The sequence below is a fragment of the Physeter macrocephalus genome, chromosome 18 (assembly GCF_002837175.3).
Source record: "Physeter macrocephalus isolate SW-GA chromosome 18, ASM283717v5, whole genome shotgun sequence".
NCBI classification, from domain to species: Eukaryota; Metazoa; Chordata; class Mammalia; order Artiodactyla; family Physeteridae; genus Physeter; species Physeter macrocephalus.
In genome coordinates, this window is record NC_041231.1 from 11,519,761 (window position 1) to 11,536,308 (window position 16,548).

The 16,548-nt window shown below is 42.8% G+C and overlaps 1 protein-coding gene and 1 pseudogene across 14 annotated transcripts in view; one reads left to right on the forward strand and one right to left on the reverse strand.

Moving 5' to 3' along the window:
* The window catches only part of SETD5 (SET domain containing 5), an 82,410-nt gene extending 73,485 nt beyond the window's left edge, over positions 1 to 8,925 (reverse strand). For 12 of the 14 annotated variants that reach the window (XR_003676908.2, XM_024123915.3, XM_024123913.3 and 9 more), the window contains exon 1: positions 8,633 to 8,925. The gene's annotated coding sequence lies outside the window, so the exon portion shown is untranslated. The remainder of the gene's footprint in view (positions 1 to 8,632) is intronic. The other 2 variants (XM_028479200.2, XM_028479199.2) reach the window with 1 other exon arrangement.
* Positions 7,928 to 11,410, forward strand: LOC102977407 (uncharacterized; annotated as a pseudogene).
* Positions 11,411 to 16,548: the final 5,138 nt, after the last annotated feature.

The following is a 16,548-nucleotide window of genomic DNA, read 5'->3' on the forward strand; positions in this document are numbered from 1 at the left end:
TATTAAACATTTATTTTTAAAATAACTATCTGACTGTGGCTCTTCCGTTCCTGTCTGGTTTCTCTTATAAAATAAGTCAATTCTCAACAGCCTACGTTAATAAAGGAAAATGTAACATAAAGGCAGAGTAATTGCCAACAGGTCCTTCCAGGTCATTCCTCATAAATAAAACCTTCCTTAGATGCCAAGAATGCCCAAACAGTTGATTATTAACTGCAAATCATCCTCCTTCGCAGAGCTGTGAGAGAGTACAAACTGTATGTGTTGTGGCATGCACAGAGGTTGGTGGAAGGAAATAGAATTTTTCAACACAGGCCAAAGATCATAACAAGACAGGAATAAAAACCATGGAGAAAGGGGGACAAGAAAAGAAAAGAAACAACCTTAAACAAAATAACAATGGGTGCAAATGTAAAACAATGACATCCATCTGGATATACATTAAAATTAACAAGTCAACATTATTAAATATGCTAACACTACACTGGAACATCCTAACCAGATCATAACTTCTAAGAATTATGAAATAATCCTCTTACTATATCCAGCAGTGCACATGCCTTGTTAGATTACTGGATTTTATTTGAGTCTTCACATTTCATGAGTGGGGAGGAGAAAATTCCAGCATCAGAAAATAATAAAAATGATAAAAATAAAATTTCTTGTTTGGGGAGGTGGTGTGGGAAAAACAAGGCTTGAAGAACACAAATTATGCAGCTTGAAGAAAGAAGTTTGAAAAATGAAAAATCTATATTCAAACAATTTCACCTCCACTAAGGTAAAGGGGTAAATATTCATCAAGGTTTAATTTTTAACCTTACTTTTATCATAAATCTGAGTTACACTAATGAGTAATTCCCAATTCAAATTGCAAATATTATCTACAGAAGAGATTCTCCTTTTTTCAAGCTAATAATACGGTGGCATCTGGTGGTAATAATGATTGTGTGACCAACCAATGAAAAATAAGTATGCTTAAAAACAGTTTTTTTCCTGTAAGGCTAAGAACTGAAATGGCTTATTAAGAAAGAGAATGCAAGGTACTGAAGTTATAAAACCTCTTTCACTACTGACTTTTAAGAATAGGACAAATTAGCTTTGCATTTAAGTATATATGAACAATCGAATCATAATAAAAATCCTAATAGCCCATCCAATTTCCCCCCTTTGTCCTATTTTCTTTTTTGCTGGGGAGAGGCACTGCGGGATGATAACAGCAGGAAATAAGGTGGAGCAGCTGTACAGGCAAGATGAGGTAGGTAGTGCTGTGTTTCACCTTCATTCTAGCCTACTGCTGACTACGTCTTACTGAAAATGAGATTAGCTGTTTGGGGAGCCAAAGCAGTTATCAAAACCTTTGGGATCAAAATGTGTGCCCTCCCCACGCTTGCCAGGAACTTTTTAGGGTAAGAGGAGTACTAGGAACCATGATGAAGAGATTTCTAATTATTTGGGAAGTGGTGTGTGTGCGCCCGAGTGTGTGTACATGCACAAGCATATGCGTAAAGGATGTTTACCCTAGTGCTAGCAATGTGGGTCTTAGGACACGTAAAGAAAACTGTCTGGAATGGAGGCCAGGGTTTGAACTAGATGGCTTCTATTTTACTCCCACAAATCTATGGAAATAATCTGTGTGAATGAATTTTAAAGAGAAGAAATGACTACCCTTAATTTCCATAGTAATATAAAATACAGCCCACTAAATTTCATGTTAATGAAAAAAACTTCTAACTAATGGCAGTGATAATTAGTCACTCAAATTTCCCTTTTCAGGTCAAAATATATCTTTACTGCCAAGACCACTGCACACAAAGACATAATGTTAAGTATGTAACACATATTTCTTTTTCTGAGGGAAAAGACACAAAACTTGGTCAAGTTTGTTTACTATTACAATGTGCATTAAAGGCAGTTTTTTAGCTATTCTATTAAGTTAAAACATCTCTTCTTTGCTAACAGCCACAAGCTCTGAACCCATAAGTAAAAATTAGCACTCCAGTTTCCTTTATCATCTCCTCCAGTCTGGATAGAAGGAAAACTTTAAAGCCAGTTTAATAACATTGCAATACAGGTGGTATCTCAATTCAAGCAACAGATGTACTCTTGGAAAGCTGATTTCAAACCAATTATGTCTAAAAATCAAATTCTCCTAAAATATATTAAGCATTTAAAGGAACCACAGCATATACCTTTTATAAAACAGGAATCCTTTTGCAATCAAAATAACTGCTATCTAATTTGTGAATGCAATTCTTTAATATTTTGGGTTTTAAAAAAGAAGTGGCACGCATGTAATGTTCAACATTTATTTTAAAACTAACTACAGGGCTTCCCTGGTGGCTCAGTGGTTAAGCATCCACCTGACAATGCAAGGGATATGGGTCCGAGCCCTGGTCTGGGAAAATCACAAGCTGCAGAGCAAACTAAGCCTGTGCGCCACAACTACTGAGCCTGCCAGCCACAGCTACTGAGCCCGTGTGCCACAACTACTGAAACCCGTGCACCTAGAGCCTGTGCTCTGCAACAAGAGAAGCCCACGCACTGCAACGAAGAGTTGCCCCCGCTCGCCACAACTAGAGAAAGCCTGTGCGCAGCAACGAAGACCCAATGCAGCCATAAATAAATAAATAAATAAATAAATAAAAAGTTAACTACAAATACTGTTCAGAACGTTGATCCTTTTTAACATTTAAACGAAAACCTCCACAAACTCTGAAATATTTCATTATGATTTTGCTTAAAGGGATAATGACAGATCTCTTCCAACTCTGTGATTCATATTAATTCTAATAAACTAGATGCAACCATCCCACTTGCAACTGGGAGTTGAGCACGTATGTATCAAACAAGGTTGTGCCTAACTTAAAAGGGGGGCTGGGTAAACTCCAGAGAATATCAGGTTCTCCAGCAAGTAGGGATGAGGCTGAAACAGTAAGTAACCTTTCTTTAGTTAGCATTCTACATGATGGCAACCCAACACTTGAATGCTGAAGGATGCTCTCCATAATACTGATATAAAATTGGAGCTAACAATATGCAACTATTTCACAAAGGGAAACAAACTATTCTACTTACTCTGGTCTAATCCCAACCCAAATAAGGACAATGTATGTATTGAAATATAAAAATTTTATTCAGATAGAATATTCTTTTCCATTTTTTAAATGAGAATTCAGCCCTCAGATGCTCCAGAATTGGTCTACTGGGGGGGAGGGGTGATTTGTATTTAGGAGGGTGGAGAACATGGGATTTATTCTTTTAATCTACACAAAGCTTTAATTTTTTATTTTCCTTGGAGGAGGGGATGGGGTCCTACCAGATATTCAGGGACATACTAAATCTGGGGTTAACATTATATGGTTGGCACAAATTCAATGCTCGAGTAGGAACTATAAATGATTTCTTTAATTGTATGCCAAACTGAATAATCTCCCAGGGAAAAGAACCTCCTCCTCCTGCCTTTCCTACCTCCTGCCCCTCCCCCACCAACACTGCCTCCCTGCTGTGCAAAGAGCCCTTTGTCCTGCCCCGCACTTATCTAGCTGTTTGGCCATATTGACAGGCCAACTAGAGGCATAATAAGCAAGTCAGTCTGATATAAGCAGCTGGCAATTTCAAACAAATATCTTCCTTTTCTACTCAGACCAAATCCTGCTGCAGAGGTCTCAGGCCCCTCCCATGCTTCCACCTATTTTTCAAACAGCACAGCAAGGAATTTGGCATTTTCTCTCAATTAGGTAGCACATCAAAAACTTGATTCCCCAGACAGAAACAAATTCTGTATAAAGTCCTACATCCACTGTTTTTTCTGTGATTCATAACATAGGCCAAGGAGCACCCGCAGCTCTAGGTGTATAACATGACTAACATGGCTAAGGAAATGATTCTTACTCCTTCAATTTGCCATCAAAACTCTGATAATTCTCATACTTCAAGGAAAGACAGAAGAGCACAGAAGAGGAATCAGTCAGATCAAATCAACAGTCGTATACATCAAGCAAAACTGGCCAATAATCCTAGTGTTTTAAAAATACTAAGACATTATTCCAATAAGCAGAAAATTCCTTATCCCTGTATTTATATCAAAGATACTTAATGTGACCCTTACATCTCTCCCTGAGGTTTTCAGCAAACAAAATCCATATGATGGAAAAACTGAGTGAGGCAGGATGGGATTACAAATTCCTTGCTCAGTGAGGGCTCATATAAAGTAGACAGAGATTCTGCTTCATTGTTCCTTTATTATCTCTCATAGTTCCCTTCATAAAGTGTTAAGAGTTTAATATATTCTGTCAAAATAAGAGGATTCTCTAAAGTAATGCTTTCCAACACCCGTCCCCCACCAAGTTACAGGGTATCTTTTTTCATAAGACTGCAACTAATTAAACAAAATATGTACCGAGATATTAAAGAAATGATATTCTATCAACCTTTGGTGAACTACCCTGAATCTTTCCAAGAGAAATCAATCATTGCATCAAGGGAAAGGTTAAAAATGCCATTTCACTACATATTTTGGAATTTTTGGCAACAAGGAATGGTATCAATCCCTGTTTATCATAGGTACATTATACCTATTTTCTAAGGAGTGCCTCTGAAAGGATTTTTTTTTTTTTTTTTTACAAATAACTACCAGTTGTATTTCTAAATATATATTATCTTACAATTTTGCGGAGTCAAAGTTCTGTTTGTTTTAAACAAACATCCCTGTCAATAAGTTTTAGTTTTCAATAGCCAAAACAATTTTTATAAAAAAAATTCACTGCTAGGCCTTTTAGTTTCAAATTAAACTGACACATCACCAGAGGTGAACAACAAGTTATAAAAAAATTTTACTTTATTCATGATCCAATTTCTCACTGATAAGATGTATCCAACAATCATGAACTGTCCTTAACTGTGGCCTAATGTTTCATAAGTTATGTGAATATGAAGAGGATAAAGTAAAAGTGATTGTCTGCACATCTGCATTTTCTACTATATTATTTTCCTGTCCAAAGGAAAAAAAATGAAGTAGCCACTCTCCTCCAGAAAGGCCAAAATAAGCCCAGAAAGTATGTAAGTTCCTGGACACAAAACACTATCAAAAGATATTAAAAATTTCAAGCATACTGGTTAAATAAATCCTATGAAAAGGCCCTCTATGTTCTTAAGGAAATGATCTTACATTAAGATCACACGGGGGTTCCAAACAGGAAATACAAGTTAAAAGCAATTACTTTATAAGGTAACTTTCATGTTACATAATAACTTAAAGACATTTATATCTAAACTATGTTAAACAGCCAGTATAAGTGAAACCATATTTACCTGATATGACATCTTTTATATGTGATAGTAATAAGAATTAGAACCACCTAAAATATTATCCATTAAAGGTTCTGTTTCATTAGTCTGCTTACATCACTGAGAGACAATGCAAGCAACCTTTGTGAATGACAAAACTCATTTCCATTCTTTTTGGTTCCCGCCACAAATGCCAGAGTGACATCAAACATTATAGATGACTGGGTACATCTGCACAAAACTGAACATATCAAAATTCTTAGGGAAAAAAGTACATGGGCTGCAAGAGTCGTAGGGGGAAAGAAGACAACACATGGGCATCTATTAAGTATTGGATGTAACTGATGGTATATTGGGGTGGTGGTTCTTCTTCAAGTACTTCCATACTCAGCAAACTGTTTGCTGCTTAATCAGAGATCTCCCTGAAGTGTGGGAGCTGTGGGGGAAGAGAGACCACATAAGGGGCTCAAAGGCTGTCTTCTCAAGTATCCTGTACACTAGATATTTGATTTCTGAATATTCCTTCTAGTCTGTCCCATATTTCAGATGGATCACGGCCAAACATATACATCCTTGTGATCTTAGATGACTATATTCAACAATATTATAATGAATCAATATCATAGGTCAAATTCTAAAGAAAAAATCTAATCTGGAGAAGTCTATTACAAATACAGAAAAAAAGAAAATACTTCTGACAGTTATATATAGAAATAATTCCGAAAAGGACAGTACTCTTTAGAGTTTAAGATTCCGAATTTAGTAAAATCTTTAGCAAAACACCTGTTCAATAAGGTAAATATGGCCTAACCAGAAGTAAGGAGACATACAAATAAAGTATTAAAATTGATTTAATGATTAAAGAGATGGAGGAAAACCTGTCAGTTGCAGAAAAATGAACGGATATTTTCCCCATTCTCGTTCTCAGGGAGATCCTTAAATTCTTATTACTTTGGTTGTAAATGTATTGAAAAATTAAAACTCAAATGGAACTTCCAGTCCTATCCAAGCAAAATCCCCAGGTAAAAAGCAAAATGTGCCAAAAAACCAAAAACCGAACAAAAAAGAAAAGTCTTTAACTATGATCCAGTTTCCAGATGGTGATATCCATAAATGGGTAGAAGGTTATGAATTGCTAGTTCTCATGTCCCCACCAATAAAATGCAAACCAGCTCAGCAGTGAAAATTCCCAGGAAAGCAAGGTTTCTTCTTAGTCCTGAAGCAGCCATCGCCTAAGTGCAGCTCCCTGCAGCCAACAGCATTAATGGACGCTGCACTGCTGTCCTTCCCTGGAGACAGCAGCCAGCACTACTCAAGCTTCTCACGTAGCAACCAGAGCTCCAGAGCCAGCAGCTGCTGCTGCCTTGTATACTCACCCCGGTGATCCAACCCCAAGGAACAACGTTCTCCTTACCCCACCCCCACTCCTTACACACTCTTTTTTTGGGGGGTTGGGGTGGGGTGGGGGGAGGACCAGTGTTCCATGCCAGGAGGGCTGGAATTATGCCTTTAGAAAGAAACAATCCTAAAGTCACCCTTGTAGTTTGAACTAAGGCCTTTTATTAGAAAAATCAACATTTACCAAATTCCAAATATATATTTAATAAGCCAGCAATTTAGGAGTGAAGATTAACCTTTAGTCTTTAAAAGGCCAATTTGCCACTCTCTTTACAGTCAAATTTAAATCTGCAGCTAAAGACAGAGGCTTGTATTATGTCCTACCAAAGGACATAATTCATTTTTCTATATATAATGACATGCTGAGTAAACCTTAAAGATTCTAATCCCATAATGGGCCAGAATTTTTGGCTACAGAAGAAAACTAATGATCCTCCTGAGAAAACTGGTAGAAACCAATAAAAAAATTACCTCTGTCCTCCAAGAGGCCCAGAAACCTCTGATAATGTGAATATTCTCTGCTTTAATACTACCTCAGATTCCATACACCTAAAATTACCATTTATAATTTTTCTCTCAAAGTGACGTAAAAACATTAATGATATAAAACTAATCACCAAGAAATTTTCCCAAATAGGGGGTACACATTCTCCTGAAAAGCTCAAACACTCAACTCAGCTGAATCCTCCCTAATCAAAGTATAGCTATGTAACATCTGCCCAACAAAAAAATGTTAATGTGACCTTGGTCACGTATCTGTTATTTAAATGCAACTCGTTTAATCAAGTGCTAAGGGAAATTAGCAGAGGACCTAGGGACTTTTCCAGTACTTCGAGAACGGAGAAAACTGGAAAAATGAACTAAGTACAGACAAAGCCCAATGGAACCCAGAGGTCTGGGCAAGAAATGAGTTAGTGGTGAACACACTGCACGAGTAACATGAGAAAGCAGAAAATGCAGGTCATACGCGCACCCCTGACCCAGACCAGCAGAGCTGGCTCCAGCACCAGTATACACGGGAAAGAGCAGTTATTCCTAAGAAGTGAGAGAAGCAAAGGAGCTCTGTAGAATAAATTAGCAGAGAAGGGGCTTTCCCGACAGTTAAACTTTCCCTCTCACGCGATTCACCTACTCAAAACCAGGGCTCTTCCTCACCACCATTCACTTCGCATCCCTGGCTTCCGCACAGACGGAAAGGGAATTCATAAAGGCTACATTTTTCTGCCTTTAAAGACGTTCGCAAATGATCGCTCTCCACGCCCAAGGCAGGCAAAACGACACAATCTGGCTCAACTCCAAGCTAGAACCCTACAAATTCAGTAGGGCCATCTCAGAGATACTGGGGCAAACGCCACCGAGAGCCCAAGAATGCGAGCTGGGGGTGGCGAAGGTAACGTCTTTAGTGTGGGAAACGAAGCGATCATCTGAGATGGGGACCCTGGACGAGAGGGAAGGCGTCCAGAAACATTCGGGGGGGGGAGGGGGGATGGAAATCGAGGCCCCCAGAGGGATCAGAGTTGTCACAAGGCCGCGCGAACGGGGGTGGGGGTGAGATTTGGGGAGGGGGAAAAAGTGTGCCTGTGTATTTTGAGGGGAGAGCAGCGAGAGGCCTACCCTCAAGTAAAAGGTAAACGTGGAGTAGGCAGTTCCCAGGAAAAGGGGTGAAGACGCGTGGGGGGAGGGGAAACGTCCTGACCCAGGAAAGACGTGAAAAGGGTAGCAGGGTCGACGAGATTACCGACGGGGCCTCTCTGCCTGGGCAAGAGGGGTGCAACGGTGTGTGGGGGGCGACGAGCGGGATGAGAAGGGGCAGCATCCTCCTGCTGAGGGCCTGGGGAGGGCCAGGCCCACGTCCCGAGAGCGAGCGCGGGGAGACGGAGGAGGTGACCCTTCCCTCCCCCGGGGCCCGGTCGTGAGGGTAGGTCTCGCTTTTCTGTCAGACCCTTACCTTGTCCCAGGCCTGGGCCCGGGCTGCGGCGCACGGCACTCCCGGGAGGCAGCAGGACTCGAGTTAGGCCCAACGCGGCGCCACGGCGTTTCCTGGCCGGGAATGGCCCGTGCCCGTGAGGTGGGGGTTGGGGGCAGAAAGGCGGAGCGAGCCAAAGCCGGGGAGGGGGAAGGGCCAGGGAAGGAAGGGGGGCCGGCACTACAGTGTTAGAGGACTGGCGGGACTGGGGCTGCGTGAGTCTCTGAGCGCAGGCGGGCGGCGGCCGCCCCTCCCCCGGCGGCGGCGGCGGCGGCGGCGGCGGCGGCGGCGGCGGCAGCGGCAGCAGCTCACTCAGCCCGCTGCCCGAGCGGAAACGCCACTGACCGCACGGGGATTCCCAGCGCCGGCGCCAGGGGCACCCGGGACACGCCCCCTCCCGCAGCGCCATTGGCCCCACCGCCCACCGCCCCGCACTCATTGGCCAACTCACCGCCAATCAGCGGAAGCCGCCGGGGCCGCCTAGAGAAGAGGCTGTGCTCTGGAGCTCCCGCTCCTCAGAGAGCCTCGGCTAGGTAGGGGAGCGGAACTCTGGTGGGAGGGTGGGGGGGGCCTGGCGGTTTGGCGGGGTGGGGGGGTGGTGGTGGCTGAGGTCGTCTGGCCGGTAGCTGGGGGTCGCCTTCACCCGTGGGAAGTCGGGAGCATAGCGTTTGTTACGCTGCAAGGGAAAGAGGTGGTTAGAGGCAGGCGGGAGTGCGGCCCGCCCTGCGGCAACCGGAGGGGGAGGGAGAACGGAGCGGAAAAGGCTCGAATCCGGACGGAGCCATTGCTCCCTCAGAGGGAGGGGCGCTTCCGGCTCTTCTGCTGTTACTGATTGGTTGCCGCTCCTCCCGCCGTGTGTGAAAACACAAATGGCGTGTTTTGGTTGGAGCAAAGCGCCTGTCAGTCACAGCCTCGGGAGTGCGCAGCCGCTTAGAGACTCGCATTGCCCTCTGGGGGGGGGGTAGGTTGGGTGAGGAGAGAGCTGGACTGGTGGGCGCGGTCGGCCTCCCGCGGCGGGGAGGAGAGGGTCAGTGAAAGTGGCTCCGTGCGGACGTCCTGGCACCCTCCCCTTCCTTCGGGGGAGTCGGTTTACCCGCCGCCTGCTTGGCTTCGGCATCTGATTGGCTGCTGAAGCCCCGGCAACGGCCCCTTGTTATTGGCTCGGGTCCCAAATGAGCGAAACCACTGCGCGGGTCGGCGGGGAGGCGGTCGTTGGTACGGTCCTCCCCCGAGGCTCAGCGCCGCAGTGTCTGGCCCCGCGCCCCTGCGCAACGTGGCAGGAAGCGCGCGCTGGAGGCGGGGGCGGGCTGCCGGGCCGAGGCTTCTGGGTGGCGGCGACTGCGGCTCCGCCCTGGGCGCCCGCCGCTTGAAGGACGAGACTAGCTCGACGTGCTCCCGGACCCGTGGGGGTGGAGGAAGGAGCGGGGCTCCGTCCTGCTGGTTTGTGGGTGGGAGGTGCATGTTCTCCAAAAATCGGCGCGAGCTGCAATCCAGAAGGAGCTGCAGAGGAGGGGGCGGAGAGAAGGCCGCACCCTGCTCGGCAGGGGGAGGGGAGTGCCGCAATACCTTTATGGGAGTTCTCGGCTGCCTCCTGTCTCCTAAGGACCGCCCTGGGCCTAGAAAAATCCCTCCCTCCCCCGCGATCTCGTCATCGCCTCCATGTCGAGTCGCTCCTTCTCGATTATGGGCGGGATTCTTTTGCCCAGGCTTAAGCTGATTCCGGGGCGTTGTCCTGCAGGGGACTGAGCAGGTGTAACATTATGAGGACGAGCCCAGTTTCTCTACCCACAGACTTGAGTTTGTGTCACAAAGTAATTATAATAGGGGTGGAGGGGGGAAATGGAGTCCAGGCAACACCTGGGGCTGATTGTATGCAGCGAGACTGCGTGTTATTACTTCTTAAGATCTTTATGTCACATTTTTCCTGGAGATTAAGGGAGAAAGATTAAAGGCACGATCTCCTGAGTTTTAAACTTTACCCATTTGAGGCCCTTGTACACCACCAAAATAGAGCATCTTAGATTTAAATCTTAATCTTAAAATTTTAGTCCCCCACCCGTGCATCCCCAGGGTCAGGCATTTTAGCAACTCTCACTCATGCTTTCAGCCCATTTTCTATTTGTTTTACTTGCTCATTTAGTCCCAGACATACCATTGGCTTTCTTCTCTCCTGTTTTTGGTAGCCCGGTAAGTCATGAAACCACACAGGCTACCCAACTTGAGCATAGGCCTCACTCTTGCCCAGCAATGCGTTTATTCCTCCTTTACGGATATTCTTGAATCTTCATCTTAATTTTCATTTTGTCCTTTTCCCTCAGCTGGGATTCTACTCCTGACCCTCTTCTCAGTCCAGATGATTTTGGCTACTTGAGAATTGGATGTGAGGTTCAGCAACATCTCTCTTTTATGTCCTTTGAATACCTTTCAGTCCATCTCCAGTGCTGTTCTCATCAGTAACTGAGCTCAGTTGCCATAATGCTAGTAGCCTCTGAACTAGTGTCTCCATCTCCGATATCTGCCGATACAACTTTTGTGTGTCCAGGATAGTTGTCCTAACATAAAGATAGAGCATGAAAATAACTGATCCAACTCCTTTATTGGCTCCCTAACGACTGACAGGATGAATTCCATCGTTGTAAATGTGATATGCAAGGTCCTTCAATGGACTGATCTCACCTTAACAGTTTTTTCCTTTGTCACAGTTTTCCGCATATACACACCAACACTACTTCTCAAGTCACACTGAATTGACTGCTGTTTACCCAAAGTCCATCTCCAGTGCTGTTCTCATCAGTAACTGAGCTCAGTTGCCATAATGCTAGTAGCCTCTGAACTAGTGTCTCCATCTCCGATATCTGCCGATACAACTTTTGTGTGTCCAGGATAGTTGTCCTAACATAAAGATAGAGCATGAAAATAACTGATCCAACTCCTTTATTGGCTCCCTAACGACTGACAGGATGAATTCCATCGTTGTAAATGTGATATGCAAGGTCCTTCAATGGACTGATCTCACCTTAACAGTTTTTTCCTTTGTCACAGTTTTCCGCATATACACACCAACACTACTTCTCAAGTCACACTGAATTGACTGCTGTTTACCCAAATCATAGTGAGATTATCAGACCTCTTTGTAGGGTGGTTCCTCCTGGAATGCTACCCTTGATAATCCTTACCCTTCCAGTAAAGACTGTTAAGACTCAAATATCATCTTGCCTCCTGTGATCTGCCCTCCTTTAAGCCAGACTCGCCTATAAAAAAGTTAGTATTGCTTTCTCTTGGTCTCATAGCGGGTTGAATCATAGCACTTCTCAGGTTGTTGTTGCTTGTTTAAATTCTCTTAACTATTCGGAGCTTCTTGTACCTAAGCTCCTAGTATATTCCTTGATGGCTAGCCAACCCTAAATGAAAGATGTCTTTATAAGGTTTGATAGATTGGTCTCTCAGACACTTATTTGTGCGCTTGCTAGTGCTCTAGATTAGCACTGTCCACTAGAACCTTCTGCAGTGATGGAAATACCCCATAGTTGTGCTGTCCAATATGGTGGTCACTAACCACACATTGCTATTTAGCCCTGGAAATGTGGCTATTATGACTAAGGAAGTCAATTTTTAATTTTAAGCTTAAATTGCCACTGTGGAGGTGTGGCTGTAGCCACAAACTTGTGTTGTAGATTGCAGAATACTTAATATGGACATTGATAATTTTGTCTTCATACTGAGCAGTAAGGAAATAAAAGTTGAACCTTTCTGGCCCATTTAGGTGTACACACCGCCGCCGCCGCCCCCCCCCCCCCCCCCCCCCCCCACGGTGGTTGGTTGGTTTGTTTTAAAACTTATTTGTATACTTTAGCTGACAGCTGAATCCAGCAAACCATTACTAAAGATAAACCTGTCTTGGACACGCCGCCGCCGCCCCCCCCCCCCCCCCCAACGAACCAAGTTGGTTGGTTGGTTTGTTTTAAAACTTATTTGTATACTTTAGCTGACAGCTGAATCCAGCAAACCATTACTAAAGATAAACCTGTCTTGGACAGTGGTGTGTTGAGAAAGCAACTGTTGATTCGTTTGAGTTTCAAGAATGCATGATGGATTTTAGGAAAGTGGGATTTCATTAAATCATAACGGTGACAGAAGTTGAATGAGGAATAGGACTATATCTGATGTTAGTGAAACTAGCCCTGAATTTCAATTCTACGAAGCTTTCAATTTTGGAAAAACTTCCATCAGAGGAGGCCCTAAGTATCATATCTTAAGTTACAGGAAATCATCACAAAGTAAGTTTTCATTCTGATGAAGTATAAATTAATAGATATGTTTTAACACCAAAATGCTTTTTGGTTTATATGCTAATATAGATAGCATCTTGTAAATTTCAAATTTTTTATATTTAAAAGACAAGTTATTTAACTTAAAATTTCTTAAGATTTCTCCTTAAAATATGAGAAGTGCACATAATTGGCTTGCTATTTAATGCAGATTCTCAGTCCCACACCCAGAGATTCTGAATTCAGTTAAGACTGGTGGGGGTCACTAGAATTCTGTGTCTTTTATATGCTTCTGATGTTGGTGGCCCAGAAATCACACCGCAAATACAGCCCCGAGGGGCTACAGTATGCCTATCTTACAAAAATGATTACAACTTCAGAGAAACTGTATGTCCCCTCTACTTTGTAATTTTTTCCTCCAGAAAAACTGAATAAATGGGGAAACATTTTGAAAGGCAAAAAAAAAAAAGTTATATTTAATAGTTTGGGAAACTTATAGGTCAAACTGCTTTGTTTTTAAAAGGAATGTTAAACTAGTCCAAGTAATCTTTTTTTTTTTACTTTTTTACCAAGAAAGTTCCCTTTTTTGTCTTGTTTTCCCACTAAATGCATTTCTCAATGAATTTCTCAATGAATTTCTCAATGATTCCCTGGTGCCTGAACACAGAGCTGGGTACTCAATAAATGTTGATTTTATTTATATGTGAAGTTTGTTTTCAAGTAATAGTTTAAATCCACAGAAGCAATGCACCTTTTATGGAGAAACTTCAGGATCATACTTAACCCAAGTCACCTAATATTCTATTCGTAAAGGAAACTGATGCCTCATGGTCTCTGAATACATTTGTCTGCCATTCAGCTCTTCCTTGGGTTTCCTGTGCAAACCCTTGCACTTATCCTCTTCCTGTGCTTGACTTCCTTAGGCTTTATTACAATTTTTTAAACAAAGCAGCTACTTACTCCTTCTGAAGTAGAGCCATATTATTTCTTATACTCCTAGGACAGAAATTAAGTAGAGTGAAAACTTGTACTTGCATGAGAGAGTTGAAGGTTTTGTAAGGGATTTTATAATCTTTTTTTTTTTTTTTTTAAGATTTACAAAATTTGGGGGGCTTCCCTGGTGGCGCAGTGGTTGCGCGTCCGCCTGCCGATGCAGGGGAACCGGCTTCGCGCCCTCACTCATTTTTTATGCACGGAAGAGTTTTGGTATAATTATGGTTTGCAACTGTTAATCCAGAATATGATAGGGATCCACATCACAAGGGTAAGACTAGTTTGTTTTAAGCCCATCTTAATTGTAGAGCATATTGTTAGGTCACATATCCAGAAGTCTGGTACTTTACTTTGCAGGCTGAGAATTCTTGATTTAGTTACCTAGTAGCGTACTACTTTATATTGGAGGATGTATTTCTCCAGAAGACTTTTCTTCTTATCCATGACTCCCCATGGAGTCTTGATGGAGTGGGTGAGAAACTGGGTTATTAGAGAACTGTTAATAGAATGGTATAAAATATTTAGATTTATTTTATCTAGGCCAGTGTTGAACTTGATGACTTATTCCTGGTATCATGGTGTATACCTTCCTGGTGACTAGAGAGATTATTTTCTGCCTCTCTGATTATATCTGAAAGTCATGGTTACACTTAATACTTCTACTTTCTAGCTTTTTTCCTTGACCTTTGCTTTGTGCTGGTTCTTAGTCACCCTTTGTGTTGTAGTTCTTTGGGTTTTTAAAAAACATGTTTACGATTGGCTCTTCCTGCTGATAACAGTAACACATTTTCAGATCCCATTTATAGAATTGGTTATTTTACCAGCTAATGAACCCCACCTCTAGTATATGGATTCTAGTCAATTCAGTCAACACTCTTTACAGACTTTCTTCTTTTTACTGACCTTTGGTTAAAATCTCATCCCAGACTTTTTAGTATAATAAGTAGTGGCAACTTACTAGTGCATACTATAGGCAAAGCTAATGGAAACACAGGTTAGAAGAAATGAACTAATAATATTCATTGAGTGCCAGTTGTGTACCAGATAGTATGCCAGACTCTGCCAGTGTATTTAGTGTGGTTCTGATACATAAAACCTCATCTTACAGAGTAGGAAACTGAAGCTGTGAGGTTGCTATGTCCTATAGACATAGCAACTAATTAAGGGCCAGGGATTGAGACTGATCTGACTTGCTTAGTATTCCTTACCAATTTAGGGTACTCTGTTTCTCTGATGGAAACAGTCTTTTAGGAAATTTAATCTGGCTACAGATACAGGATGGGTTGTAGGGTTGAAGGCAGAGAGACCGCTTAGCAGATTCTTTTACAGTAGTCCAAACAGGAAGTGATGAGGTCTGGTATACAGTGATGGCAGTGAAAATGGAAAGGAAATTAAAAGAGTCGGACTGACCAAATGGTCACTGAAAATGGTCTCGACACATCACTTCTCAAGGAAGCCTTCCTTGATGCCTTAACTCCACTGTATTGGGTACCCCACCTGAATGCTGTCATAGCATTTCTCACAATTGTAATTAGTAATTGGGGTATTTTCCCTGTTAGGTTGCTCCTTGAGGGCATGACATTGCTTGTTTATGGCTATATCCCTGTTGTGTAAGCATACAGAGGTCTTCAAGGTCAAAACTTTTCATAATACAGTAAGTCCCCTACATACTAACCTTCAAGTTGGGAACTTTCAAAGATGCGAACGTGTGTTTGCATGTCCAGTCGTGTAAGTTAGTTCACGTGTCTGGCGTACATTGTCACGTGCCTGCATCCTCTACAAGTGGTTGTTCTTTTTTGTACTTTACTGTATAGAGTACAGTAGTATAGTATCTTTATTTCACACCCAGCATGTCCAGAAGTGCTGTAGCCGGTACTGCTAAGAAGCCCCAAGTGATAACGATGGAAACAAAAGTGAAAATAACTGAGAGGGTGGAACGAGGCGAAAAGATGGTAGACGTTGCTATTCTTATAACATGAATCGTTCAACCATCAGCATGATTCTATAGAACAAGGACAAGATCATGGAACATGTGAAGTCGCTGTGTCGATGATGGCGACAATGTTGAAGAAGCGGGGGAAGTGACAGAGATGGAGAAACTTCTCAGTGTGTGGATGCAGGATCAGCATCAGCATCGAGTCCCCCTCAGCTTAATGCTGATGCAAGAAAAGCTAAAAGCCTTTATGAAGACTTGAAGAAGAAACATGGTGAAGAACCAGAGGGTGCATCTTTTAATGCCAGCCATGGCTGGTTTCATCAGTTCAAGGCTAGAGCCAACCATCACAATGTAAAAGTAAGTGGCAAGGCAGCGAGTGCAGATATGGTAGCTGCCCGGGATAAGGAGTCCAAAGAGGTTTTTAGCAACTTAGTGACCCCCAGAGAGAAGCTGGAGCTAGATCTGCAAGAGGACGACTTCATTGAACTCCTTGCTGTGCGACACGAGGAGCTTACTAATGAAGACCAATGGAATTGGAGGCCCAGAGAAAGGACGAAGAGGGACAAGAGGAAGAAGTAGTAACCGAAGAGATTTGCGACACAGGAAATGGCAAGGGGATTTTCTTTATTCAAGGAGGCATTGTTAGTTTTTGAGGCACAGGATCTGAATGTAGGACAGTACATGAAGGTTGCAGCAGCCGT